The following is a 27,034-nucleotide window of genomic DNA, read 5'->3' as shown; positions in this document are numbered from 1 at the left end:
TTATGTTCATACATGCAATGTGATTTTCAAAAGTAGCTAAGGGACTTGGGAGCACAAATTCCTTGCGCTATTAAGCAGCTAGAAGCTTTGAAAAGTCCCTCCCCTGAAGCCAATGTTACCACAACATTAACATCATAAATAAGGCAGTGTCTAGAAGCTCCCTAGCAGTACCTTTGAAGGGAGCCTTAAAAACCTGCTGTGTTACAACTGCAGCTGCAGTTAGACTTATTTTTCTAATGTATACAATACCTGTTCACTCAAACACAGCTTATGTAACTAGGAGTGTCAAAAACGTGGACATATATTGTCCAACACAATTACTACCTGTTTGTGTACAAGAGATTCAAATCACCAAAGACAATTTAAGGTGATCAAATTATGTTATTTAGTCATAACCTTAAAAAAAGCTGTAAATTGAAAAATTTTTTAAATGTTGCAAAGGATTTCAGAAAGTTTAGCATAAACAAAATTAAAGTTTGGAAAGAACATGCCCTTGTGCTACCAATGCCAAACTCTGTGACCTGATCAGAAAAGGAAAAATGTCAAAAGTAAATACAAACCCTCAGAATAAAATCTTACAGAATATTAGCATCTGCAGCCAACAATATCAGCAATAGCCTGCATGGATGGAACCAAAGAATTCAGTACTACTGGGTCTTTCATGTGAAGAACATACTGCACTTCACATCACTCATTCAAGACTGAGAATAATCTGTGTTATAATTTCTAAATACATTTATGAAATACTCTGTAAAAACCACTTATGGTGTGTTATTAAAAACATTCATTCAGAGCTTCAATTAAAATACAGACATGTCAGTAACCCAAGTCCATTGTATGTGCATGCATTTGGTGGACAAGAAGGTTTTTGCATTTTTGTCAAAGGAAAAAAGTTCCAAACAACAGAGCAAATAGGTTATCTCAAATTGCACAGTGGGATAAACTAAAAAATAAATAATAACGAAATAAAAGTTTCAGATTTGCTGCCATTGGCCAAAGTAGCTTTCAAATCCATAGTAGCCTTATAACAGTTTACTATTCCAATTCACATAACATATCTACAAAGAATTCTCCCACACACAGAATTTATGCCTTATGGGGAAGGCTCTTCTCATGAACCGGTCCAATTCAAAACAAATGAGAAAGCAGGAAAATAGGGTCAGAAAATTATAATAGAACAAGAAAAAAAAGAATGCTGTACTGTAGACTCCATCCCAACTAAGTTATTTTTACAGATAGACCTAAACAAACGCTCAAGGAGTTTATCACTAAATTTATTGCGGGATCAAAACCAAAAAGACCTTTTATCAGGCTGCTATTTAAACAGACCTTCCATCCTTACAAGGATCCTGAGTCACGTTGCTGTTGGAAACTGTCCTGTAACTGCTTTCAGAATCCTAATTTTGCCAAAGATTTGGGACTAGTTTCTCTGAGAGAGCTGCTGTTCCCACTGCTACAAGAAAATGATTTCCTTGGCTAACTGCAGATATCTTATTTTCTTAATTCCAATATTTTTGGCTAAACCTCAACCTGCCTTCTCTCTGACTACTGAAGGTAATATTATCCTTTTCAGCTTAACAGCAGTGCAAGGAAAGTAAGAGAATCAGACTAAGAACTCAGTGAAGCCTTTTGTTCAAAAGTTATTTATCCTGTGGAAAAAAATAGGGCTCAGTCCCATAACCTTTGTATAGTGGGATATTCTGAAGGCTTATGTTAGAGTACAGATAATCTCTTCCACTTCAGACAAACAAAAAAAGAATATAATAATAAAAAAGAAACACTAGACAGGAATATTAAAAGCTCAGAATACATTACAGTCACTTTCAAAGACTACACATAACTTAAGGCAAAATTTGTTATGTAATGAAATCCAGTAATGAAATAATGACTTATTTGCATTTAAACAAAATAGGTTTGTTTCATGCTGTGGGAATAGTTATGAATGATGGACACAATGCAGGCTAATATTTGGCATACTGATTCAAGGAGAACGAACTTACCAGAGAAATTTGATTAAAACTGAAGAGTCAGAATCAGTGGTACATAAATTATTTAGCTCATCAATATCCTGAGAAGCCTTGATACAGACTCACCTCACCTTAATCAGAAATGTAGTAATCAGAATTTTCTCTAGCATCTGGACCACAATCCAAGAATTGGAGAATCAAAAAAATTCTTTGGTTTTCAGAATATGAAATTGGATGAAGTACCTTGCCCAAACAATTCTCCAGTATAGGATTTAGTGGTAGAGAGGAGGGGGGAAATTAGTTAGTTTTAGTTGTGTTTAGCTGAAATAATCTTTTTTTAAAAAAAAAAAAAAAATCTTGGCTTTAATCTTTTGTGAGGATAGCAATTATAAAATTAAAAAAAAAATGAGCTATCATTCCAACCAAGTCCTAACACTTGCTTCTCCATTCTTGGGTCTCATACCTGGCTTTTACAGAAATACTTTCTTTCTTTGTGGCGGGACAGGTCTGGAAAAGGGATTTTTCTACATGCTTAAGAACTTTATTCAGCCTTCTTTTTACCAAGCCTGTTAATTGCATTATCTTTGTTCGTGTTTAGATTCCAGTTTTTCCTCACTTTTTTCTTTAAAAAGTCCACTCATAAGAAAAAATGCTTCATCATTAATGAAATATTCACAGCTTATTAGCCTGAACTTTTTTCGTTCCCCTCAGATTGGAGCTTTCTGACACCTGAATAAAGTATTTTCTTTGAAAGTAAATGATCTAAATTATACCAGTGCTGGGAACATTCCTGGTGTTATACCTTTGGCAATCTATAGCTGTAAGAAATCCACCCAGAGAAGATTTGGCATGCTTCGCAGAAACAGTAGCTGGGGGCAGGGGCTTGTGTAAGTTGGCCTACAAAGCTTGTTGCTCTGGGAAATGCATTTCCAGAGCATTCTGATATTTATTTTTAAATCCTCCTCCCTTGATTTTAATGACAACTCTTCTTGCTTACTTTCTTTAGGCCCAATTCCTTGCTGAAATATTCTTCTTCTGCCTCAGATGGATTTCTACAATGACTGAATGTGGCCATTTCACAAAGTCTGGATGCCTGGTACAGAGCACTGAGTAGCAGCCTCTGTGGCACCCGGCAAATAAAACCCGCTAGTGGTGAGTGGCTCTGCATCACCCTCACATGCATTGTGTTGGTCTGGACAGACACTGCATGTATGCAACAGAGGCACTGACCAAATGTATGACGTGTACTTAGTACTTTTAATGCACACAGAGAATACATTATTCATTAGAGGAGTGCCCACCTTTCTGAATACCTGGCTGTCAGGCATCCAGGAAAGTAGCCAGTTGTTTGGTCCGTCCCCCTTCCCCCCCCCAATATTTTCATGACATATTACATATACTTTCTGCAATACACGTGTGCCCTCTGGGTATCCTCACTGGATGAGAAAGTGCCTTCCTAACTCTGTCTGTTTGTATAATATAGGAATTCCCATGCTGCATCCTAGCACTAGCTGATAGGTCACACAGTCTCTTTGAAATGTAGGCTTGAGGCCAGGCCCTGTTTGCTTATTGAGTTTTGTAATTTTTGCAGTTCTTTTGAGTCAGCTCATCCCTTCAGGCTGTTCAAACATATTAAGCTCTGCCTGTCACCAAGCAATTACCTCCAGTGCTCTGAAACAAAGCAGTCTTCAACTGCTGCTCTGTGGCTGTGGGAAGAACCAGGTACTAAGCTATCGGTGTCTCTCTTGAAAAAGAGCTACTGCTTGCCAAGTAGGTGCACAAAGGCAGAAGTCAAGTTTGATTGAAAATATAGAACACAATGCAAAAAGTTAGACATAAGACTATCATAGAATCATTTAGGTTGGAAAAGACCTTTAATATCATTGACTCCAACACATAACCTAGCACTGCCAAGTCCACCACTAAACCATGTCCCTAAGCACCACATCTACCCATCTTGTAAATACCTCCAGGGATGGTGACTCCCCCACTTCCCTGGGCAGCCTGTTCCAATGCTTGACAGTCTTTTAGATGAAAAATTTTTTCCTAATATCCAATGTAAACCTGCCCTGGGTGCAACTTGAGGCCATTTTGTCTTGTCCTATCACTTGTTACTTGGGAGAAGAGACTGACCCCCACCTGGCTACAACCTCCTTTCATGTAGTTGTAGAGAGCGATATAGTCTCTCCCTGAGACCTTATCACACAGTAGTTCTTAGCTCTATGGTATTCTTTATTTTCTTTTTAAGATGCTTTAACATTTATTTTAATATAGAGAAATTACTGTCTAACTACATTCTTGTTTTAAATTCTTAAGTGACATGACCTCAAACAGTGAGGCAGCTCTTCTGGACCTAAATAATCAAAATATTTGGGGTGATTTAACAGACTCTCAAGAAAAGATGGAAAGCTGTCAGTAATGGAGTGGCAAAACAAAACAAAACAAAATCTGCTTATTAAAGAAAGCTCTATTTAAGACAACCAGCCTGCCCAAGTTGTTCGTCACTCCCCGGCATTGGAGCCAGGTCCAGTCACGGCCCAACACCGCCACCTGGCGGCGCGAGAGTGGCGCGGCCCCGCCTGCCCCTACCGCGGCCGCGGAACCCAGGAAGGCGTCGGCACAACTGGCGGTACAGTTTTACGGGCTAAAAAAAAAAGAGTCGGGAAACGGACATCGGCGATTTCCATGAGCTAGTTACGCTGGATAAAGAAAACCTAGTTTTAGCTTCAGATACGAGCATGCAATTCCCACAGAAGCCGTTTGGAGCTGTATGAACGGGTCAGAGATCTGAGTGTTATACAGGAAAAGAACATTTTGCACGCTGCCTCTATGGTGAATTCTTATGTTCTTCTACATGTACAATAGGGATGATACCAACCGTAGCATAGTTTAGTATAAAAACCTCAAGTTACACATGCTATCCTAGAAACAAGTCTTACTGAGAGCTAAGATGGAAAATCTTAAGCTTCTAAGATTCCTTCATTTTCTAAAATACAAAAGTTGTATTTTTAAAACAGATAAGTCACTATTGATTAACACTATCTAAATTTCTCAGTCTAGTCATATGTTATTAATAGAAACACAACTAACAGGAAGGTCGTTATTAACTAGTGGTACCTTGTAGTTTTGGAAACACATGGTTACCCACTCAAAGAATTTCTCGTATAGGTACAGGTAGATAAGCAACCAGTAATTCTGAAGATAGATCACTACTGGTACATTTAGACTGGGGTATTACTTGGGGTCCACTTCACTCTCATGTGGTACTTTCCATTAAATGTTTGACCTCATCTTGATCACACATGCATTTCTTCAGAATCATATTAAGATTGCACCATCCTTCGCTTAACACAAAATGACCCTATTATCCAAAGCAAAGGAAAAAGTAAGGCTAAGGGGGGTGGGGTGGTGGTGGGGTGTGTGTGTGCGCGTGGAACAACAAAAAAACCACCAACCAAGAAAGAGCTCTTAAATACCACTAGAGCAAGGAGGTTTATCCCAGCACAGGCTAAAGATTAATTACTTGGATATTCACTGTGCGCTTTATCTAAAAGAAGACTTAGAAATCTAATGGTCGGGGAAAGAAGAGAATTTAAGTCTTCTGTACAAGAAAAGTGAATCTTTACTAACCCTATACATAATTAATAGTATATGCTTCTGGACAAAAACCTACTGGTAGCAAAACAGGAAATCAGTAACCATTCCCTTTTTGTTGTGTAACAATGGGAATAAAAGTGCATGTGTTATATGAGTTACAAAATTTCCAAAGGAAGAAAAAAAATCTCAGAACCAAAACATTTGGGCTCCATTTCCTCCACTAGAATCACTGCACAGGAAATGAGACATTTTAAAAAACAGTGAAGTCATTTAGGCTGTTCTTGTGGTTACCCAAACTACTTTTACCTCTATATTTTTACTAGATTCCCATTAGAACCTCTTTAAAGTGTACACACACTTATTTTACTCAGCCTGTTCCCGTAAGTGGCACAATAACTTTGTTTCAGCTTAAGAAATGAAAGAGAAAAAGTACCGAATTATGCCAGAAAGGAAATAACCTAACTGGAAAAGTTCCCTGATTCTAAGCTTCAAGAGGATGGAACAGTTACACCACGTGGGACCCTACATATACAGAAGGGTGAAATAATCTGGAGTAGGAACAGAAACCAGAATTTTCTCCCAGAAGTACATTTCCTTTATACTTTTGCACAGTTGTTTTTGAGCCAACAATACTTAGGGAAATAGTTTCTGTGAGGAATTTAGTACGAACTATTTCGCACATGGTTATTGTCAACCAAGTGCCTTTGAGACAATTAATTCACAGTTGATTAGATATAAGATCTTAAATAGGTTGATAAAAATATCTCCGTTAATAGTGTTTAATGAACAATCTATCCAGGGTTTCTACTTATTTAATTTCTGGGCGTGCTATATAAACTGTCAGTCCTTTTACTTCATCTTCCCCTCCTCCTTTTCTGAGGATATACATGGATTTTTAAATTAAGATGACCTAGGAAATCATAGAAACAAACAAGGCAAGTGGCCTCTTATGTTTGACAAATGCATTTAATCAGTAAACTCCATTATATATCATGCATAAAACATTTAGAATGAGAAAAAAAACTATAGCCAGCATACTGTTTTGGTAGGCTACATCTACAGTCCATTTAAAATTCTAAGTATCCATCTGAACTCCACGTTAGAGAAACCACTGATGCAGTTCAAAGGTTTTCTACAGACTCTTCTGGAAAATTACTGTTCTCCTTTGAAAAAAACACTTACAATTAAAAAACTTAAGCGTGAGTCAAAATCTGATTGCATTTTCATTTGTAATAGTTTTCCACCAGGAAAGAAAAAAAAATAAATCAAGCATTTAAAGAAAATTAGAGTCTTCAAATAAGGCCTTTTACATATCTGAAAATCAAATTTTCAGAGGGGAAAAATGTTGCAGTGTCAACCTGCATTGGTTGTAAACATCTATTTGATATAATATTTGGTTTGCAACAAATGACCAAATGCACAACATTTCAAAAAAGCTTCCATCCCTAAATGAACATTTCCACTTTGAGATTCTCAAAGAAGGTCTTTAGACCTCTATGATTAACCCTGATGTAATAAAGTTGTGGTGTCATCTTACCAAGAAAGAAACATAGCATGGAACAGGAAGAGGTACATGTCATATCTTAATTGTAAGGGAATTATCTGGATGCACCTTTTTCTCTGCACATAGTGCTTTTGGATATTTTTTTTTAAATAAATTATTTTTCTCTTTTTATTTTAAGTCTGTTGCTTTTTATTAGAATTTAGAATTCTGGACCTTTGATATAACGTACTCTAGTGAAAAACACTCTAAATTCTCTATACTGGCTGCAATAAAGTAGACTGTGCTACTGCACAGTTTAAGATCATTTAAAAACAAACTACTCCAAATGCCACAGATTAATGGCGCAAACAGCAGGCACTACTTTGTCTGCGAGACAAGAGCTGACAAAACCTCTCATAATTCTTCCACAGTAAAGATTAATAAACAAACCAACCAATCCACACCAAAAGCTCTAGCCCAGAACTGTGCTAACACCACTGACCATACCCCATGCAGGGTGGGAATCTGTTAGGATGTCCCTGGGTTTTCTCTCCCCTAATTTAAGCTTTAATTAGCAACAAACATTATTAAACAGTATGAACAAGCCACACACTAATGTGACTATACAAATCATTATTTAATGTTACAAAGTTGTTTAAAGAAAGTTTGGACCTTAGTTTTTCACTTTGCATAAATAAGCACGAATAGTCAGAGTCTGAAAAATGGATGGATGTTTTCTGATTGCTGCCCCAAAAGAACAACAAATGATGTAAAATTTGCAGTGATATCAGTAGGATGGGGGAGAGGGCAGATCAATTCTTGTGCCTCAGAAAATAAGCTTCATCTAAATCCTCTGTGAATTTTACATGAAATATGAAGTAGCAATTTTAGAAAATGGAAAGCTATGCTTCAAAATTTGCAATTTTTGCAGCCCTCCTGAATATGTTTATGTTGATTAAACTCTTTCAAAGATTTTTATTGCTTTTGAGTAGCAAGAGGAATAATATATTATATTTATATTGTGTACTTACAGTATGTAAATTTTATTATGCTCTATTTCTACACTTTAATAACTTAGTAGTTTTTCTATCAATCTTGTATATTTGTGTGCAACTAGTTACAACATTTGATCACTGTCTTTCATAAAGACAGCTTTAACTCATAGTCCCATCTATGTTTAAAAATATGAAATATATAAGCAACCTTCATAATATTGTATGAATACTCCTTGCCAGATTGTATGATGCTTTTAAGAATAGGATACACGAACTTTTCATTTCTTTAGAACTGGCTCCAGTGCAGAAGCAAAGAAGGTTTTATTTCTGTTCTTGAGTCTTTTGCTTGAAGGGTCACAAGAATCAGATAGCAAAGTATAATTACCAGATGAGTAAAAATAAACAACAAATATAATTTCATTAAGACTGGATTCATACCATTGACTTCAGGGAGAATACTCATGAGCACAAGTTAATGTAAATAAGATTACAAGGCCAGATTTGAAACATGCAGTTTTCCGACTAGGCTGTATTTTCAACATACTAAAATTCTAATACAAAACGACAAATTTATCATGTAGGCTAACACAAAAAGCATACCATTGCTTATCAGCAGCTCTGCAGTAATGCAAGGTCACTTACTCTTTCCTTTCTCAAGAAAAATAAAGCTACTCCAAGTCACATTTTTATCATAATAAAAATGCGGGGAAAAAAATTATCAGACAGTAACAACAGAGACCATTATATATTGTTTGTAAAGATTCCTTCCTCTCTGAAGGTACTGTGCTATACTACTGCCATACAGGTTTGACATTTGAGTTAGTCTTGCACTATGTATTTTCACAATTCTAAACTCCATTTCAGAAGGATACAATGATAACTAGCCATGGATACAGATCTTGGAGCAAAAAATAAATGCCATTTTCCAACTTTTACTTTCACTGGCCTGCCTTTTTTTTTTGTTTTTCTAGGATAATTAAATCTAGTAAACAGTTCTTTGAATTAGGTAGTGTTAACAGCTAACCAAGCATAACAGTAAGAAAGTGAAGTGAAGACTGCTTCTCTCACTGCTTGCGTTAAGTCATACAAAGGTCAAGCAACGACAGCCTTAGTGCACCTCCTATGCATCAGGCCCACACTGCAACCCCCAGTGGCTACATAGATGGGAAGCAATATTCTACTCCCTGCATCAGATACTGAAACCCCATAACTTTTCTCCTGCAAATCTGTGACACGTGGGCCAGCATAACTAACCATTCACATGGTCATTATCTCATGCCATCGTTGCTCAGCTATCACAGATGAGATGGAAGCTGCATTCCAGGGAGTACTATAAATATATAAAAGACCTGTTTTGCCTTTTACTATTATTGCCTGTCTCTAGGCTGTAAGTATTCAATTTACATATATAAAACTGTGGCACAGAGAGATGAAGGGATCTACTTGCTTGGAGCCTAACTGGAAACTAAACCAAGGCCTCTTGAGACACAGTCCATTGTCTTAACACTAAGGGCATGTCCATTCTTGTTGGGTTGTCCTAATAAATGCAGAAGATTTTCATTTGGTTCCTAGTTAGTTTCTCATTACTGCAGCCAGGCAGAATGGACAGAGAAAAGGCAGCTTTCTGAGCCTCCTGAAATTAAGCCATTATAAAATGAATGGGAAACAGAAAATTACAAAAATCCAACTGCAGTATAAAGTATATACATTTATACTGTGGAGCTCTAAGTCCCTTTTCTGAGTTCTCAGCTCTCCCTCAAAACTCCATTTTCAATTCCACACTTTAAAAAAAAAAAAAAGCAGAATACCTTGCTTGATATTGACAGTTTTTCAGCTGTATAAGTAAATTTTAATATGAAATATTCTTCAGATTGTAAAAAGAAAAGGGGGGGGGGGAGAAACCTATAATAAATCACTCCCCTAGCCATTACCTGGATTACCAAGGTTTGGATTAATTTGGAAACATATTGGACCAAGAAGTTCTTTGAGCATTCTCAGTTAAGCCTGCAACAACTGAAAGCCAATAATAATAGGTAATGATAGACCTTCTTTGGCTTTGACTTGCTTTCTACTCTGTCTGCTCGACAGACTGTAATTGCTGACTTTTTCACAGTAAGGCCACCACTGATCCTTATTCTTCAGCATTCCTGGAAATGTGTATTAACACACTAAAGACTTCTGAAAGCTTGAGGCAAGGCTGAATGTTACAGACAGGAATGCTTGCTAATGAATTTCCATTTACTCACAGTCTTTAAGACCAAGAGGTACTTAAAACATCAAGCAGTTTTCAGTCTTTTTCTCCACAATGCTTCTCTGAATACAGTCCTTCATTCTCTGTATGTGGCCTTTATAACTCATTCTTAGATACATGCTTATTAGGGACTTGCATAACTATTCTGTCCTTCCTAATTATTTACCATTCCATGAATCATTGCAAGGCACAAAGGTTGTTCACACCAATTCTGAAGTTGCTCATAACTGGCACAGTGCATCATTAGAAACCACAGGAAACAGATGGGTGTGAGCATCCCCCACTCCGACAGTCTCTTCCCCTTCTGCCAGTACTCAGAACTACTGCCCCCTTCCACCTCTATGCCCCACATCTGCAGAAGTGACAGCAGCAGCAAACACCTATAGACACTAAGACCTGATCAGTAGGAACAGTAATTCAGCCATGGCAAAAGCAAACAGAAAATACAAAGAAAAATCAAATATATAAAACCTACAAATGTTTGAGTTTTACCAAATGGCTCTAGACTCACCTTAACTCTGCTCTAGGAACTTGGGGACAAAAAAAAAAAAAAAAAAAAAAATGCAAATCCAGAAACTCACCTACCCTCCTCAATCTCCATCAACTTATTTTCAGTAGTAATTCATAAATTAGGTGCTTTCTTCCTTATTACAGTGTTGCTAACACCATCCCTATATATATATTTAAAGTCCTGATTACACAAGTGGCACTAAAAAACCCAACAACATCCCAGGTCTAAATCATTCTGTATGCCATGGTCACCAGAGTTTGTCTACAACAAAGACTGAAAACAGAACTGAACTGTTAACTCTGCATATGCCTATAAGCTGCAAAAGCAGAGCTGCTGCTCACAATTTAAACAAAAAAAAAATGGCTGTAGACTTTTCAGAATAGTTCAAAATGCAAACATATTATGCAAGATGCATATGAAGTTATTACAAATTAATTTGCATGATTTCAAATGTTTAATCACCTTAAAAGCTAAGCCAAAATTTAATACAATCTCCCTTTTCAAAATAGATTGCTACTTTGCCAAATGTAGTAACTGAATGGCTTATGTGCCGAGTGGTGTAGCAATTGTGCAATACAACATTCTTGGCACTTGCTAGTATATACTAATTTATATACAAAAATAAAATCTAACACTCTCATTGTTATCTTTGATTCTAAAGGATTTACCAGTGACAATTGCATAAAACATACATGAAGTTTACCAAAATTATTCTAGTGAAGGGATTTCACATTGGCTAACAAAGACACAGATTAATTTCTCATTTTAGGCAGTAAGCCTATATTGGTAAAGTCTCCCAAATAACTCAATGTACTTATTTCAGTTATACACATCTTTATGATCTCAGAATGGAGGGCTTAACAACACAGATAAATACATTAAAGGTCACGAGGGCTTTGAATGCCTGTGTACTGGGGCACCTAAAATTGCGTGTGAGTAGCGCCTTCTCTTCCTGGCTTTGCTTTCTCCAGTTATGAAATGCTTCCTTTGCATTTTGCTCCATGAAGTCTGGAATTCTCATCACTCATGGGCTCACCCCAAGGATAAACATGTATAAAACAAATATAAATAAACTCAGTCCAAAAATCAGCAAAGTATTTTTGCTGAAGACTAAACTTCTTACCAGACAGAGAACTGGATCTGCATTTTGGGAGTAAAAGGAAAAATGTGAGGGGTTTTATTTTGTGGTTTTTTGTTTGGGTTTGGTTTTTTAAATAATGAAAAACATGGACAGAGGATTTCATCCACTTTTCAGCTCCTACAAATATTCTGCTGGCTTAATTTTAAAATTAATATTCTTTCATGGTATTTTGAGTGTTCTTACATTAGAATATTAATTGCTTCAGATGCATTCATTTATGTTAATTTCTAAATAGATGAAGAGTGAACGCAATGAACACTTAGCAGTTTTATCTAGTTAGCATGAACTGCATTACAAGACCACTCAGTACTACACATTTCAGAATGATTATTTAATTGTACTACAGAAGCTCGAACTCTGCATTGTTCAGATCTGCGGCAATAAACTGTTCTGCCACTGCCCTGCTGGACAACCTCAGGAAGGTTACTTCACATCGCTGGACCACAGTTACTCTGGCAAAAGTGGGGATGCTGATATAACCACATAATAAACCCCTTTGAGATCTATGTAGGGCAGATATCTCCTAATCGGTGGGTACTTTTATTAATTAATTCACTAAGGATGGATTGAAGAAATATTAGTAATGTATCAGACTGAAAAGCTATTTATCACAAAAAAGATTATTATTATTGAAGTCCTCATTTCTTTTGTGTATTTTTTGAAGTGATCCACTTGATCCATTTGCTGTTCAAATGTCACGCTACTTTTAAAATACTTCGTGCACAGAGTCTGGACTCCATCTGTTAGTAAAAAGATTATGTTTTCATTTGATAAAGCTAATTGGATATTTATTAAGATTTGCTTTTATTTTACTATTATTACTGGAGCTTTTATATTCATAGTATAGCACAAAATTTAAGGAAACTAAACTCACACTAATCCATGTGTCCTTTACACTAAAAAAAACCCCAGAAACCCCACATCAAATCAGAAAGAGCCTCTTTGCCTATGTTCGAGAAAAGGCATAACTATTTAAGGATGACTTTAATCAGAAACTTGAAACTAAAAAAAGCTATGCCAAGAAAATATGCAAGTAGTGAGACCATAACATAAGCCCCAATACACTAGCTGAGCAGGGAATAAACCGGACTAAATTTGCATACGATGTAAGCTGATTTAGCTTCTTTGCCACCAATGACAATGTATGCTGACTGAATATTTGGCCCTAATTAACATATGGGCAATATCTTTTCTGAGCAGCCTTTTTCAAAGAATTGACTAGCACTATTACAAAACTGATTTAAGTGAGAGGCAATAGTGTTGAGAAGGAATGGAGAGGGGACTTTGTAACAAAGCCACAACTGCAAGAACAAGTTAAGAACAGACTAGGAACTGACCGGCTAAGTGGCAGCTCTGCAGAGAAGGATTTTTGGATCCTGGTGCAAGACAAGCCGAACAGGAGCCAGCAGCAAGCCCTTGCAGTAGCAAAGGCCAACCGCATAAGTAAATGTGCGGCCAACAAGTCGGGAGAAATAATTGTTCCCCTCTACTTGGTACATGTGAGGCTGCAGCTGATTCGGAGTATCATGTCCAGTCTTGGAACACTCATTGCAAGACAGAGATGAACAAACCAGACAGTCTAGCAGAGGCCACTAACACAGGGGACTGGAGCATGACATGCAAAGGCTGATGGTAGCGGCTTTGATCAGCCTGGTAAACAGAAGGGTAAGGAGCAATCTGCAGTCTTCACTGCTTATGGTAAGTGGGATAAGAGTTTAGCTTCTCTGTTTTTCAGAGGTGCATGATAAAAGGACAAGACACAATGAGTGTCTTGTAAGGGAAAATTTGATTTGATATAGGGAAAAAATTCTGAACAAAACTGATGAAGTACTGGAACAAGTTGCTCAGAAAGACTGGAATCTCCATCCTTGGGTATGTTCAAAACACGACCAGACAGTGTCCTGAGTAACCTGATTTAACTTACAAAATGGCCCTGCTTTGAGCAGGAAGCTCAAGGCCTGGATAACCTCCACAAGTCCCTTCCAGCCTAAATGTTTTTAAGGTTCTGTGATTTCTAAAGAGGGATTAAATTTAAATAAAAAAATATATACAAGAGATCCTCGAAATGCAATCATAATATTGCTGCTTTTACATTTCATAGAACTAGTAAGAGCCAATTAAAATATACAGCCCTCCATTGTATGTGAACTTAGAATGACCAAGCATACTCCTTTATAGGTAAACAATCACTGAAATTCTTTCAGAACACAGTGTATTCAACTATTTTAAGAAGAAATGATAGAGCACCTTTCTTCCGAGCCTTCATTCTGTCTCCTTCTGGTGGAACATCCCAGTAGACGCTGTTGATAGCCTAAAATATTCAAAGGAAAAAAACTTCCAAGGTCTAAGTAAGATAAAACTAGAACAGAACACACTCAATACGCAGAACTATCATGACATTTAGTTAAGAACTTGCTTGGCAATCTGGCTACCTAAGTCCCTAGAACCAATGGAGTTCAGTGGGTCACCTTCAGTAGTGTTACACTAGGACCAAAAGTAAGCCTCAGCTGGGTGGAATGCTGACTGGGAACTTCCCTCTCACAAACCAGACAGTGAATGCATCCCTCTTACAATTCAAAGGGACAGGAACTACTGTCCTCTTAACCTTTCCTTTACAGAACTGATGCTAACTATTTTTTAAAAGCATTGGCTTAATGTCTTTCTAGAGAAGGAGGATGTTTTTGCAGTTCCATATACACACAAGAACATTGTTTCAGCACAACAGATTCTGCCAGGATGGACACAGAGGTTCTTGGCCACATGCAAGCTACTTTATAATCTGGGCATGGAGCAAATAGTATATTCAATTTCTTATAACCAGGACAATATAGCTATTGCATACACTGGGATGCAAATGTGAATCTTGTGGATTCACTCTCCCATTTTTCTTGTGCACTAGCAATGGAACAGTTTGATTAAAATTACATATAGAAAACCTGTAGAGCGTTTCTGTTCTTTACCCTTTCCTATGGGGTTCTCAAAAGGGCACAATGTACGAGCAAAGCACTACATGAAAGCGGAAACAATCAATGTGTTAAGCTTTCTTCATAATTAAAAACTAATCAAGTTCACTTTCTGATAGCAAATTTAGAGGATTTTTTTATTAATATGCTAATATGTTGCTATTTTCTACATAAATTCTTACTTTGTCTAAAAGCCAAACTCTCTATGATTTGTCCATTTAAAATGCTTACATTCATCAGGTCAATGACTTGCTGAGATTGATCTACAGAAAACTCATTAGCTTAACAGGTTTATTTTTACTACACTTTGGTTCCTAAACTAACGGTGTTTTCTCTGTATGAAGTAAGTAGCTGCAGTTAGGTAATAAGAACTGAAAGGGTTATTGCTGGTATGTAACACAGGAAATTAGTAAGATTTGGATGGTTACTGTGCCAAAAAATTACTGCTAATACAAATGTTTCTTCATTCTGGGACATGAAAGTAACACAATAATTTAACATTACAATGTAGCACATACTATTATTGGAAACTTTCCCTGTCATTTGCGATAACCAGAAGACTAAAGCAAAACAAAGATACCTATAAAAGTCTTTTCGCTTAGCTCTGTAGATAAACTATTCCAGATTATTGTTCTACAGAATATATAAATACTTATGGCTAAATGTCCCATGCTTTGGGAGAGTTACTTTTAGCATAAGTTAGTATTCATATCGGTTTATTCCTGGGACTCCTTTCTTACTTCACACATGGAAACAATGAACAGAATGTAAAGTATCAGTGAAATGTATTTCACAAAGCCACTGTCATCTCTCAGATGCCTCATCAGTTAGTATAAGCCTCCTGGCAGGCCAAACGAATTTCAGATATTCCATTCTGTGAGTCGAGAAGGGGATATAAACACATAATAGTAGAGAACATAGCAGGGAATGTCAGAGCTAGAAGACAGATAAAAAGAAAAAAAAATATATTTGGTTTAAATTAAGTCTTAAGAAGAAAATTGTGGTTTGTAAGATATCTTTATATTTTAGTATTTCCAATCTAGAAATAAAAAAGCAGAAAACAAAGGTGTGCCTAATCATGCTGTCCATACGTATCACCCACAAACAATCTTTGGTTTTTCTGGCCAACTTAACTAAAACTAATGAAGTGGTAGATTTTTTTTATTTAATTGTTTCTAAAGGTTTGTGGAAACCAGTTTCTGGTCATAGGTGCCAGAAATTCATGTTGTATGTGTGTGAAGGGGAACACTTAAGTATCTGTAGGTTAGTCAGAATATAGGCAGTGTGGAATGAACCAGAGCAGTAAGTGCTTATTGCCCATCTGCTAGTTCGGGAACTCAGGGGGGAGTTGTGGATAGAGTGAGAGTATTTTGTGGGTAAGCAAAGAAAACAGGAGGGGTTTTGGTCATTGAAGTGAGAAGCATTTGATAATGAGGGGCCAGAAAGCTGGGTAATGCCATTAAACAGTTAGTATGGAAATGAACAGACTAAAACTCTACAAGAAAGTAGATTTTAGCAATTCCACTGTTTTCAGAGCAATTTGCTGCTCGTGTTCACCCTATTGTGATTTGGACTGCAAATTAGAAAAAAGTCAACAGAACAAGGAAAATTAATTCTACAGGCAGGAGGTCTACTACACAGAATTGGAGATCTGCTAGAGAAATTAAGATCACCGACTGATAAGGTGGCCTTCCTTTAGGAAATAAATTCTGAGTTTTACAGAGCAAGCTTACTACCTTTAACACACAGTTTACCCCATGCATAGCCCCATAAGCTAAGCCTTACCCTTGCAAATTTATAGAAGACACTGGTATTTTCCTGTTTTTCATTACAAAGTTTTATAATTTGTGTTTTCCTTGGGTTTTGGGAGGGGGTGTTTTGTTGTTTTTGTTTGGTTGGGGTTTTTTGTTCTGTTTTGTGTGGGGGTTTTTTTAATAGAAAACAGACCAACAACAAAAACCCAGCAAACAAAACCCCACACACTACAACCTGGCCTCGGCACTGACGACATAGAGATCCAGACAGTTCTGCATTTCATCATGTCAGTAAACAAAAAAAGTGCTGGTTGGCCAATTTAGACAATAAAAAGCCCAACACTGAGAACTGAGCAGAGTGTAATTTATATGCTGTCATATCGTTCATCACAAGAACATTAACCTTTAAACCATGGCTAAAGCAATTCCAATTTCATTACTCCCTGGAGGATTCACCTTGGTAATACTCTGCAACCCCTCTGGGCTTTTCTGTGTAGATGTAAGGGGTCTTCCTTTGATCTTTGTTCTCAGTTCTAGAGGAAGGGCAATAGCCAACTCACATTTTATGACTGACTCACAGCATTAAGCCCAAGATAATTCTAGCAACGTGTTCCCCCTTGCACTCTGATTCACTTCATCTTTGTCTCCCGAAAGGAAACTGAATTGCATTTTACCAGTGAAGAAAATGGGCTTACTTAGAAATTCTTATGTTACATTGATGGTAGTAAGAGTCAACCTAGACAACCTTCCTTTCTGAAGCTGGTTAGTTGCTTCATTTCTCAGTGCAAATGGGGGGGCGGAAAGTCACTTCACAAAGGAGATGGGAAAATACAGCTGGCATGAGGGAGCTGCTTCATTTGTAAGCTAAATCAACTTACGAAAGTTGGCATTTCATGTTTAGAAGTATGCAGCTGTCATCAAAAACTGTTTTGATGGCATCAAATGACCACAAGGACTCCTACCACTGCCTTGAGGTTGGGTAAATTGTTCCTATGCATAATCTTTCAAAATATTTTCAAGCTGTTCAAGATATTATTAATTCTGGGAAATGACAAAACTGTGACAAGTAACTATTTTAAGACTCCACCATATTACAGAACTGTGTTTTATTAAGTGATTGCATATGACTGAACTTGTTTCTTGATTCATTGCAGTAGAAATCTTGATGATACTAACTCACTTCATAAATAAAGTACTGAATTGGCAGTTTGCAAGTAAGAAACATTATTTACTGCCTTTGGGCCATATACAATACTTTGAGACCATTTCTTCTAGATTCCAGCAGTTTTTCCATATAAATAAAGCCAAACTTACAGGATTCATAATGTATGAATTCATTCCAGGACAACAGAGCAACTGTTTTCCTCAAATTTGGGAAATAAAGCATATGGAGCATGTTCTCAGATGCATAAGTTTGATAGTTCACCCAAGTGCCTTGAAAATTGCTATGCATGTTCTTCAAATATTTAAAATGTTCACCTTGTTCAAAGAATACAGTAATTTAAGGTATTATGCAAAGTATTTTTGAAACTTTTTCCTTTAAAAGTTTCAGACTCCCTATAAGAGTCACTCACATTTGCCTTATATATAAGGGTCAACTTATTTTTTTTTCTGCAAATTGTAGATTTTCAAGATTTTTTTTTTTTTTTTTAAGAAGGTTACCTTTTAAGAAGAGGTTTTTCTTTTAAGAACATCAGAATGGTCATATTGGTTCAGACTGGACTAGTTTCTAGCAGTGACCAGATATGCACACGTATGGAAAAATAAGAACATCAATACCTCCTCTCTGATCCAGACGTTATTTATGCATGTCAAAATAGCCAATACTGTTTTCCAAGTTCTTATCTAGTGTCCCCAGAACTGCCTGCACCAATATCTTCCTTAGCAATCAACACAAGCATTTCATAAGCCAATACCAGTGAAGAATGACCATATCTTCTGGATACATAATACATATTCCAACTGTACAACCATAGTTCACTACTGTTTGACAGCTATGTCACCGCAAACACCATATTTCTTGAGCAAAATGCTGTTTAATCTAAATTACAGAATTTTCTGGAATCCTGTTGGAATAAATCTGTAAAACACTGAAGCATTACAGTTACAACGCTGGACCTCTTCCTGCTTTCATACTAATTTACAGCAAAAAGACCCCTTCAGATATTTCCTTTTTCTGTTTATTACAGATAGAAAAGATAATTGCCTTTGGTCAGTGCTGAAAGACCATAAATATTGATATGAATCCTTAATATTGTGTATTAATAATGTATTTACAAATGTAGTAAAATGTACCTAACAAATAAAGATTTGGCTCTCAGTTCAGTAGCATTTTGAACAGTAAGATTTAAGCCAAAGAAAAGATTAAGGTTCTGACAGCGTTGCAAACTTAACACCAACTCTCTTATCATTATTTTGCTACTAGTATCCTCACTCCCTTTGTGGCCATAACATGCATACACTTGTATATGCAAGCATCAGCTCTCAGAAGGAGGAATGAATCTAAGTATTCACAGGACTGTATCCTTTGAAATAAAAAAGGTCTGGCTTGATGTAGTTAGTTTCCTACTCTACTTCAGGAGATGTTAGTGACAAGGATTGTTTGAATTAGATTTTCTCAATAGAATTCAGTGGTGTGACAAAGATAAATCAGAGTTAAATATCACCCCAACTGATTGAGCCTCATTATAAATGTGCAAACAAAGAATCTGTGCACTGAGCCTAGAAGAACTATTCTGGATTTATCACAGTATTTGTTCCTCTTCATTAAAACCTTTTATTGGTTAGAAAATTTCAGTTAATTTTAGCATCATTTTAAATTTGGCATTACCCTGATGTTGAAGTTATAATGAAGGCAGAAGCTGTCACATGTAATCATTCTATCTTACAGTGCAATAAGTGTCTAATGGCTAGTAAGTACATGACAAACTTATAATCTACCTTGCATTGATTGCTCCATTAATAGCTCATGTACACAAACTCTTGGGTTATAAATGCAACACATCACTTTTCTAATAAAAATGTATTCAAATAAAATCAATCTAAAAAAATCAGTTAAAAATAAAAACTAATCTCAAGCACCTACCTCTTATAAAAGGGCAAAGTGTTAAGGATATACCAAATCCCGGAAGGATATTGCTGTTGCTATCAAGTTTGGAAAGTTTAGCAAATTAAGGTGACTCTTCAGAAATCTTCCATTGCTGAAGAGGAAGCAGCAAAAATAAGGATTGCTGAAAAGCAACTCCTTTAGATAGATAAAAGACATTTTTTTTTTTTTTTAATGGATATATGGCAAGTACATCCAGTACTTAATGGTGCTAATGAGAAGATGCAATCCCCTTAGCTTCCCAGGATATCTCTTTTCTCACAGAGATACCCCTGTGGTCTTAACTGCATTCTCTAAGCATCTCTCATAGCTGTCAAAATATTTAGCCTCTGATCAGCTTGGGAGAGATTTATCATTCCATCTGTTCTGCAGATCAGGGACTAAGACCCAAAGACTGCCTTTACTGTAATAGAAAGTGCAAACTCAAGAGCAGATTTATGCCACCCAATCTTCTTGATCTTATGTGCTTTCAGAATACATTACTGTTTGTAGCTTGGCAGAGAAAACACCTATATCAGTCATAGCAAAAACTGAGCTTAGGATATTTGCTTGCAGACTGACTTTTTTCATGCCTGATTTAGTCCATTTGCCCATATATAGCCAAAACTGTTAAGGCAGCGAGCGTACTTAGACTTCTAGAAGACTGCTGGTTTGAACATGGAAACATAGATTGCAGGGAAAACTATGCCTTGAGAGCAGTTAAATACCAATACATTCAGAGATGCTTGAGCTAGGTGAGGAAAATTAGCTCCATACCTAGCATAGACATATTAGCAATGTGCCATGCACAGTAACTAACTTGCTTAGAGTGAGCTACCATAGTGCTAGCACAGTGCCTGCCCTGTCCAAAGTAACACACATCCTGTGCAATTTGCCAAAGTCACAAAGAAAGCCACTAGGTTTTGATTTCAGGACCTTAGAAGAATGACAATAAGCTCTTTGTTACGCACATCTTACTGGATTTATATGCTGCGTGTAGCGTTGTGCTACCTACTCTGATGCTTACTGGTGTTTGTAGGAGAAAAACATAAAACCCTACTGCTGTAAGGGTTGCTTATATCTCTCTTTTTTGGCTCAACAGATAAAACTTCACTTGTGAATTTTAGTTTATTTCCAAAGGAGTGAAGTGTTACTTGTGCACACCTGAGTTCCCAAGATCAGGTCTGAAGTTTGTCTAAGTTTTATAGTAGTCATGACTTCAGTATAATTAACATGTCAGAGAGAAGTTCCATTATTTACTGAGACTAAACATGCCAGATGCCTTCACTGAACTTCCATTCATGGAAATATTAAAACCAGTGAAAGGTTAAACAGGATATTAAAACTTTTCCTCTTCTCAAACACACAAGGAGTTCAGCCATTTGATTATAGTAATTAAAGTGACAAAGAACAGCTGAGCTCAACTGAACTAGTCTGGAGTATCCCACTAATGAACAGACATAGAAAAAGGAACATCCAGTAGAGACCTAGAAGCAAAGCAATGCTTGCTTTCAGAGACAGCTTTTCGTTTTCCTCAGAGTTTAATGCAGCCCTCCTGGCACCTTGACACTGAAAATACAATCCCAATTAACTTAACCTCTGAATCAAGATTAGACTAAGTATTTGAAGATTTGAGAACCAGCCATAACATAAGATGCTTCCAAAACACCACAGACAGTTCTCATACTGTATCAGGCAGCCATAATCCAGAAGCAGAAACAGTTTTGGCTACATAGCCGCAAACCATGAAGGTGAACGTCACAAGCAACAAGCAGTTTTGAATTCACTTTGAAGTTTTGTGCTTCATAAATACAAAATTCCATGTCCGATTAGACTGAAGTTAAATGCTAAAGTATTTGATCCCAGATCTTAAAATTCAGGGCTGTCTCCTTTATAGGTTTGAAAGACAAAATTCCCTTTAGCTTTATCAGAGTTCTATCTCAGAGGAGAAAGAGGATATGAATTTACCTTGTAAGTTATCTATTGCACTTCCAAGTGCATAGATGATGTTACACTGTTTTCTCCACTTCCTGAGTGTGAAGTACCAATGATAGGCAGAAAGGAACACAAAAGGGCACAATGAAAACCTGAAGATGATGCGCTGGCAAAAAGTAAAATGATTTTTTCAGCCAATGTCAACTGCATCCAAACTCAAGTTTTTAGAAAGAAAAAAATATGGTTTGAAGACACTATCTTCTTTGCGCCCAAGCATAAATAAATCTTAGAAGTGAAAATACTTTTTGCCACTAAAAAAAAAATTTAAAAAAATTGGCCTAGGTCACATCTTGTCCACATTGAAATTGCCAAAAAATTTTCTTCTGACTTAAGTGAATTTAGGAACTAGCTTTAAAAAAAAAAAAAAAAAAAAAAAAGAAAAACAGGGGTGGGGAGGAAAAATAATCAGAAAGTAACTCTAAATCACAGGACTATGAGATCAAAACTGGCAGCAATCACTCTGAAAGCATCCTGCAGCAATATACAAGAAAATGAAGCTCCTGATATGATGAAAAAACCCCGAACTGCAGAAGATGAAAGGGAGCAAGCTACTAAGGGACTAAGCAGTAACACTTCCACTCTAAATTGAAGCTGCAAGAGCCGCTCTACAAGTGACAAAAGAACGTGTCTAGCACTTCAGGTTTTCCACTGAAATTAATTATTGCTTTCATATATGTATAACAGGACAGTGAGATCTTCGAAGTACTCAAGATCATAACCTATGGAAAGGGAAAATACCATCTCATTTAGAAGACTCGTGTCACAATCACCAAATTACAAGTTTCTGATTTATTCTAAGTCCTGGGAACTGGATGGAAAAGCTTTGTAATGTTTCTGTACTTACTAATGCAGCTCTTGTGCAGCACATGTCAGCAAGATGCATAAAAACAGAAATAAATTTTATTTAGTTGAACCATGAGAAACTTGGACCAAATTTCACTTTCAGTTGTATCATTATAGATGTATAATTAAATTATATGAATTACATATTATACAGCATCAGTCTCTTGAATTGTCAAGATCTTCAATGTTTGACTATTTTTAAGGTTAGGTTACAAATTAAAGAAATTTGGCAGATTTGCACACACAGACAGCATCAAACTCATGTAGTCCAAGTTGCACTCTATGTTGGACGAGAACAAACAAGATTATCACAGGAAAAGCCACAAGCTGTACAGTACCTATTAACAAAAAAGTCACTAAATATGGGCAACGTTGTTGTTGTGAAAGGAAAAATTGAACAACTGAGTGGCTACTTAGGTTAAAAGGTTACACAACTGGAGCAGAAAACAAATTCAAAACAAACAGGGCAAGTCACCAGAGTGGTAACTCATGTTTGTAGAAGCAGAACTAACTTAATTTACAAGAAACATGCATAACATTTATCTTAGTGAGTAGGCATCTTTAAAAGAGCTAACAAAAATGTGATTGTATTGCAGGTTAGAAAGTTATGCATTATTCTGAAAACTGCAATAACCACTAGTATCCTTGAACAAAAGAAAAGTTAGTGTCTTCCAGGAAAGTAGTATGTGATGCTGAGCAGAAAAGTGTAATGAGTTTTGCTCACATGTCTAAAGAGTGGGAGGTACAACTTGTGGAAAAACTTAAGTGTTCTGGCTGGACTGACCATGAGGAATTTGTGGCAAAGACATTTTATTAATTATACTAATACTGAAAAGGCTTCCAAATAATTTTAGGAAGGTTTCTGAAAAAGTAGATTCTATGATTAAAAAAACCTTGAGATTAAGCATTTAATGTAAGCAAAAGGCATCACAAAATCCCATTCCATGCTAAGAACTCCTAAAACTTGTAGTGTGGCAAATATACTGCTATGACAACAGATATATGTGTAACTGACAGATTCTATAACTTCTCCTCCTCCATAATCCCTCTGACTGAAGAGCAGAGAGATTTGTGTGTCATGTTTTAGTTAAACATGTATTAAAGAAAGTCCCATTACATGGGAAAAAGCATTCTTTTTGAACAACGGTATTTTACCCAAAAGGAAGAATATTCCAAAAGGAAGAAAAAAAAAATCACTTTGAGGAGGTAAAAAGTTTGAGAATTTCTAGTTGCCAAAGCTTCTGTTACTGAGGTGTTGCAGGTTTTCAACTAAAACAAGAAATGCTTTCATGAAAAAAGAATAATATAATTGAAAACTTAATAGGGTACTAAACAGACTTCCAAGAGGCTGCATTGAGAAAATACAAGAAAGAAAAGCCAGAAGGATGCTTCCTTTTGCTTCCATAGCCCAGCACACTATTTGGCATTCCAGAAGGCATTGTGCAATTCTGCTGCAGCAAAGCAGCCATGGGATAGATTCTTCTCTCCATTGGATCGAGACAAATCAGAAGTAGCTCTGCCATCAATGCATTTATGCAAACCCAAAACACTTAAATGTGTTCAATTCAAACGTGTTCAGTTAAATTGCATAAATCAGGCTTTCAGCTGCTACATCTAGTAGCTTGCTTTCCTACAAGGTATAATTAGATAACTACAATTAGTGCACTTGCCATCCTTCACTTACAGTTTCTAAGACAACTGTAAAAGCTCTAAAAGGCAAAAGCAGTATTAAGGCAGAATCAAGAAGAGTTCCTTTGCCATGAGTGACAACAGCAGAAAATACATACAGAAAACCTCAGTTTACAGGGAATGGACAAGTGGCCCCAGCCAGCCTGAATTGTTGAAAGGTGTGCTGGGCAAAAAGATGCCAGGCAATTTCAATCCACTGTCTCCAGTTGTGCTGCAGCTTGTTTGGCAGGACAGTTGTTTGGCTGCCTTCAGCGATTTGTGGTCTTAATTTGTATTCATTATCAGATCCACCAAAGCGTTCATCTCATTGTCTAGCATAAGTATTTGCTTAGGAACAAGCTGTCTAAATATTTTGTCAACTTGTATTAGAACCGGCATGAGGACAATTTGGCTTTTTGATTTCCTCCTTAGGTAGTTTTAAAAGGGAAGAGAGATTGCAGGGATCAGTAGACGTTAGCATTTTTTTTCCTAGCAGCATTTCTATAGAAAATCACAATTAGTTTATTGTACAATTATATTTTATTCTTAACAACTACCACAAATGAAGCTAGGACAGTGGGAAGATGCCATAGCACATAAAACCTTAATACTGCATTACATATTATTGTACAAGGAGTGAACCAACGAAATATAAAGCCAGCAACCTAGCCCAAAGAATAACACAGACTAATGTTAAAGAACTAGGAAAAAACTCACAATGCATTACACCTACATAATTACATTTGCGTAGCAATTCACACACCAAAAGACACTTTTACTGTGATTTTTATAATTCAGCTGTATACAACATAAATGGAAAACAGTTGCTCAATTTCATGATCTAAAGTTTGCCCTCCTGCATTTCAGTTCTATGGGACTTGAACCCAGAAAACTCATCTGTTTGCATATTTAGATCCCGTGACTGTTGCATGAAATCAATTAAGCCAAAATTATTTACCAAGATATCACTGTCCCCAATAAAACACACACTTACATTTTAAAATAACAAATGCAAAGTTCAAAAGGACTCCTGTGGATATACAAAATAAGTATAGGATTTATGAGAAACTGATGGGAGGAAAAGATGTTTATTTAAGTATCATAGGATGAGATATTACCCTGTCAGGTATGCATATAACACAACTAAATTTAACCAAAAGAATAGCTCAGTGTTTTGTTATTTTATAGAAAGGAGCAGTGTTACAAATGATTGAAGAGGTATTTTAAACAAGTCAAAAGCAGCAGCTGGAAAGTGACAAAATTAATGAAATAGGTAAGAGCACACACTGTTCTTGTGAAGCGTTAGTAATCACCACAAATAGTGTATTAGGTTATTACCATAACATAAACAAAGCAAGTGCTTTAGATGCACAGTAGTATCTTAGTATCCAGGAACGCTGGTTAAATTTGTAACTTCCATTATGAAGGAGACCTGAATCAGCAGCATATGCTCTCTCTCTGAGACAGAACACACACACAATTTCAAATCAAAAAATCCAGCACGAGAAATACAGTTTCCTAAAAATCCAAATATTTTAAATAGGTTTGTTGGGTCCTCCCCTGCCCCCCCCCACAAAATAAGACTAGACAGCCAATTGCCCTAACTCCAAGCAACTACGTGTGCTGATGCTAAGCCTGAGAATAGCCTCAGCTGCTCCAGAAAACATAAGGACATTCTATAAAGTCCTCTTAAAGTTAGAGCAAATGCTATCAGGCAGCATAAAATCCCAACATATCCACTTGAACCCAAAGGTGCCAGGCCTATCAAACCTATCAGTCCTTGAAATGCATGGCAGGGAACCAGCAGGTCCCATGAGCCTTCACTTAAGAGGGGATTATTTGCATTTCCATTCCAGCTTTGAAAACAAAATTATGGAATATTTACAGTATTCTGGCCAAGAAGCCACAAATACTGAAAATTTTATGATTTTTAGCACCCTGCAAGGCAACCAGGCAAATTTCTGACAGATACATGACTGATTATTAGTGGAAGTATGTTGAAATAGGTAGGGCCTTATCTGAAAAATACTAGATCGGTGAAGCAAAAATGTACCTATTTGATCTAAAAATTTCCAAGCTACCTACTCAGAATATCATAATCACAATTTTGCTGTATCACAAGTATTTTTGTTTCCAACTCTTCTACAGAAATAATTTTGCAGTTTCACATCAGCTCTCGCTAAACTAGATTTCCATTGAGCACTCAATTAGCCCAGGTATTTTCCAACTCACACATTACAAATCTAAATCCAAATGTTACTTACATGCAGAAAGTATTTTCTCCTAGTGTCACAAAGCAGATGACAGCAACTTCTCACAAAAGAAGCCAGCAATTCTGCAGAAGCTTAGAGGAGTTTCCTAGTGGTCACCTGAACCTGTTTTCTAATTTTGCACATTTAGAATGCTATGCTTTGCCAGATGTTTCCTACCTCCCTCATCAGTGAGTCTTCACTTGCATTGTAGAAAAAACACCTTTCACCTGGAAGAGAAATCCTTGGAAATTCCCAGCTGCCTTGCTCTCCATATTCCAGTCCGTCCTAAGGGCTCTCTCATCTTCTTCTCTCCTAATCTTATCTCATGAGAGAAGGTACAAATACTTGGCATAACATATAAATTCCCTTGCCAATTTAGAAGCAATCATTTTTCAGTTTATCATCCCATACACAGCAGCCACTTAATTTTTAGGGTGGCTTTTTTGGTTTGGGGGTGTTTGTTTGGTTTTATTTTCCCACTTTCTAACCAAATTAATAATAATTGAAAACTTGATTTAAAGACTCATTC

At 36.6% G+C, this 27,034-nt stretch overlaps 1 long non-coding RNA gene across 1 annotated transcript in view; it reads right to left on the bottom strand.

Annotated features, from left to right (window-relative positions):
• LOC129214271 (uncharacterized) overlaps window positions 1–26,649 on the bottom strand; it is a 124,852-nt gene extending 98,203 nt beyond the window's left edge. Inside the window, exon 1 of the long non-coding RNA XR_008579646.1 lies at window positions 26,518–26,649. This is a non-coding gene — a long non-coding RNA (uncharacterized LOC129214271). The remainder of the gene's footprint in view (window positions 1–26,517) is intronic.
• Window positions 26,650–27,034: the final 385 nt, after the last annotated feature.

Source organism: Grus americana, chromosome 17 (assembly GCF_028858705.1).
Source record: "Grus americana isolate bGruAme1 chromosome 17, bGruAme1.mat, whole genome shotgun sequence".
Lineage (NCBI taxonomy): Eukaryota > Metazoa > Chordata > Aves > Gruiformes > Gruidae > Grus > Grus americana.
The sequence above is the reverse complement of the archived record's forward strand: the minus strand, read 5'-3'. Positions and strand labels throughout refer to the sequence as shown.